The sequence below is a fragment of the Gossypium arboreum genome, chromosome 1, assembly GCF_025698485.1.
Source record: "Gossypium arboreum isolate Shixiya-1 chromosome 1, ASM2569848v2, whole genome shotgun sequence".
Taxonomy (NCBI): Eukaryota; Viridiplantae; Streptophyta; class Magnoliopsida; order Malvales; family Malvaceae; genus Gossypium; species Gossypium arboreum.
In genome coordinates this window covers 95,376,853-95,380,795 of record NC_069070.1, presented here as the reverse complement: position 1 = coordinate 95,380,795, position 3,943 = coordinate 95,376,853, and the positions used below count along the sequence as shown (strand labels likewise).

General features: G+C 39.7%; 1 pseudogene; it reads left to right on the top strand.

The window, feature by feature from the left end:
- Nucleotides 1-3,138: 3,138 nt before the first annotated feature.
- LOC128281627 (small nucleolar RNA R71) lies at nt 3,139-3,239 on the top strand (annotated as a pseudogene).
- Nucleotides 3,240-3,943: the final 704 nt, after the last annotated feature.

Here is a 3,943-nt window from a genome sequence, read left to right as displayed (position 1 = left end):
AAGCGATAAAACTAATTAAAAATGAATAAATAACTAAAGAAATAAATAAAGAAAAAGTAAATAAAGCAAAAAATAATAATAATAATAATAATAATAATAATAATAATAATAATAATAAGATTAATAATAAAAAAGATAATGAAAATAATAAAGGAAATGTGATAATGGGCAAAAAGGGAAGAAGAAGGACCGACGGCGATAGAGAGGCTCGGAGTGGCACGCGACCTGTGGTCAGAGGAGGTGCGGTCGGGCTGGGGCAGGGTTGGCCTGGTTTGTAGGGGGTTGAGGTGGTGAGGGTGCGAATGGTGGTTGAACGTGGCTGGTCGGGGCTGGAGGGGCGTGTAAGGAGGAGGGGAAGGAGTGGGGTGATGGTCGAGTACAACGGCGCGGGGCTGGGGAGGTGAATGGTGGTTGGGATGAGGGGTGGGGGCAAATCGGCAGCTAGGGTTGGGGATTTTGAAAAGAAGACAAAAAAAATGAAAATAGAATTAGGGTTTTCTTTTAAAGACTGACAGGGACGTGCTTAGCCCCGTGTTGGGCCGCACGACCGTGTCATACGCCCATGTAGTCTAGTTCTAGCCCGTGTACATTTAAAATTTGTGCCCCAGTCATCACACGACCTTGGATGCACCCGTGTGTCCACGACCGTGTGCAATGTCATTCGCTTCTCTCACGCTTTTGTGGCCTCCTACACACCCGTGTGTTTGAACACACGACCGTGTGCCTCGCCCGTGTAGCTCTCTGACTTGTTTAAAAATTGAAAATTTAATTCCAATTTTGACACGGCCTAGGACAGGCCCGTACACGGCCGTGTCGCATGCTTGTATTTTCTCTTTTAGCCCATGTCTCTGTCGATTTTTGGGATTTTAAGCTTCAGGCCGAGGACACGCCCGTGTGCTGTGGCCGTGTGGGATACACAGCCCTATCACATGACCGTTTAACCTATTATTGTGCCCATGTTAAGTCACACAGCCTAGGACACGCCCATGTGTCTAGGCCGTGTGGGTCAAAAACCTGCATTTTAATGTTTAGTTAATTTTTAAAGAAATAATATGAAATAAAAAATGAGGAAATTAGCAATGTTAGTGCTCAGGTTGCCTCCCGAGAAGCGCTCATTTAAAGTTTAAGCTCGACTTACCTCGTATTCGCACAGTCACGATGGTTCGAGGAGTTGAAACTCCTTTCTCCTGTTATCAGTTCTAGCATCAAGATAAGGTTTAAGTCGAGTACTATTTACCTTAAAAGTACCAAATTTAGAATGAGTTACCTCGACCATACCTTATGGGAAAACATTTAGTACCATAAAAGGAGTTGCTCCGTTTGCGTTAGGCTTTGAAGTAACAACTCGGGGATCCATTTCATCTAACAGTACCTGGTCCCCAACCTTAAATTGATTGGTTCTATCGTTAAGCTCGACATGGTGTTGCTTCTGTTCCTCATTGACATAAGTCCGTCATTTGTCTAGTTCATCTATCTGTAGCATTCGTCTTTCATGGATGGTTCCATTGTTGGCACATGAACTAAAACGTGGCTCATTTGTGCTTCTTGAAAGTGTTTCCTACAAAGAAGGTTGAACCACATGATTAGTCTTATTAACATGATTTATAAAATTGTCTTTATAACTTGATGCTTTAACCAAATCACGAGCTTGGAGCGTGATCGTATTATCATCTAGACGTAGGTGAGTTCAACTGTACCAACATCAATGATAGTTCTAGCAGTTGATAAAAAAGGGCATCCTAAAATTAAAGGTACGTCACCATCCTTATCCATGTCTAAAATAACAAAGTCAACTGAGAATATAAATTTATCAATCTTTACAAGCACATCTTCAATTATACCCCTAGGAAATCTAATAGTTTTATCCGCTAATTGAATACTCATCCTAGTTTGTTTGGGTTTCCTAAAACCTAGTTGCTTAAACATTTTATAGGGCATGACGTTAATGCTTGCCCCTAAGTCAGCCAAAGCATTATTAACATCTAAACTACCAATTAAATAAGGAATAGTAAAACTCCCTGGATCTTTTAATTTACTGGGTAGTTTATTCTGCAAAATAGCCGAGCAAACTGCATTCAACTCCATGTGCGACGAATCATCTAACTTACGTTTATTTTTCAAAAGCTCTTTTAAAAATTTTACTGAGTTGGGCATCTGTGAAAGAGCTTCAATAAATGGTAAGTTAATATTCAAATTTTTCAAAAGGTTAAGAAATTTGCCAAATTGTTTATTTGTGAGGTCTTTCTTTGTCGCGTTGAGGTATGGTTCATTAGGTGTATACTTTACTTACCGGTTTTTGTTTACTCTGGTTTTCATCCACCTTATCTTTACTTACCACGCTTTCTTCTCTTGGTTCTGGTTTGGACTCAACTAACCCTTCTTCATATCGAACAGTAATCGCATGGAGCTACTCTCTTGGGTTAGTCTCGGTGTTGCTAGGCAAGCTACCTTGTGGTCTTTCTGATATCAGCTTAGTAAGCTGACTTATTTGATTCTGGAGCCCTTGAATCGACGCTTGCTGATTTTTAAGTACTGTTTCGGTGTTTTGGAAACATATTTCTGACACCGAGATGAATTTCGTTAGCATCTTCTCAAGGTTCGGCTTCTTCTCCTGCTGGTAAGGTGGTTGTTGAAAACCTGGAAGAGGTTGCAGTATTTGATTACCTTGACCACCCCAAGAGAAGTTGGGATAGTTCCTCCAACCTAGATTGTAAGTATTACTATAGGGGTTATTCTGAGGTCTAGAATTGTTACCCATATAGCTGACTTGTTTATTCGTAGTGCTAGGGTCGTAGGCTAGGCATTCTGGATTATTCATTCCTCCTCCACTTGTGTCACATTGCATCACCAAATGTACCTGCCTAGAAACACATAAACCATCAATCGTTTTATTTAAGAGCTCTACCTAGTTTGATAACATGGTGATCATGTCGAGGATAAAAACATCAGTGACTTTTGTCGACTTTGTCCTCATGACTTGCCACTTATAATTATTCAGTGACATCTCTTCAATAAACTCATAAGCCTCCTCAGGTGTTTTGTTATTTAGGGTACCACCGGCAGCTGCATCAATCAGTTGTCTAGTTGAGGGGTTCAAACCATTGTAGAAGTCTAAAATTGTAACCATAAGGGTAATCCATGTGAAGGCACCCTCTCAATAAATCCTTATACCTCTCCCATGCATCGTATAGGGTTTTTCAGTCCATTTGTACAAAGGACGATATATAATTCCTCAACTTTGCCATCTTGGCCGACGGAAAGTATTTCAACAGAAACTTTTCGGTCATTTGCTCCCATGTAGTGATGGACCCTTGTGGTAGAGAGTTCAACCACTGTTTAGCTTTATTGCTCAATGAAAAGGGAAATAACCGAAGGCGAATGGCATTATCAGAAAGCCATTAATTTTGAAAGTATCACAGTACTCCAGAAAGTTAGCCAAATGAGTATTTGGATCCTCATCTTGCAAACCATCGAATTGAATAAATTGTTAGATCATCTGAATGGTGTTCGGCTTCAGTTCGAAGTTATTTGCAGCAATAGCAGGTCTCACAATACTCGATTCAGCCCCTGCTAAATTAGGCTTGGCATAGTCGTACATAATACGAGGAGCAGGATTCTGATTTACAGGATTCACAGCAACCACAGGAGGTAATGGATTATTTCAATTTTCAGCCATCTCCTCAGTATTATTGGTATCATCCTTGTGCTCTTCCTCTATCTACTGTAGACTCCGCCTTATTTCTCTACGATTTCTATGAGTTGTGCTTTCATTTTCACTATCAAATAATAGAGGTCCTGACGGATTTCTTCTAGTCATAAACTAAAAAAAAACCTGCCAAAAGCAAATAAAAGAAAAATTAGTAATTAAAAAAATAAAACTAAAACAAAAATAAAATGCAATAAAATAAAAAATGACTAAATTAATAAAAATTAAGTGTTCCTA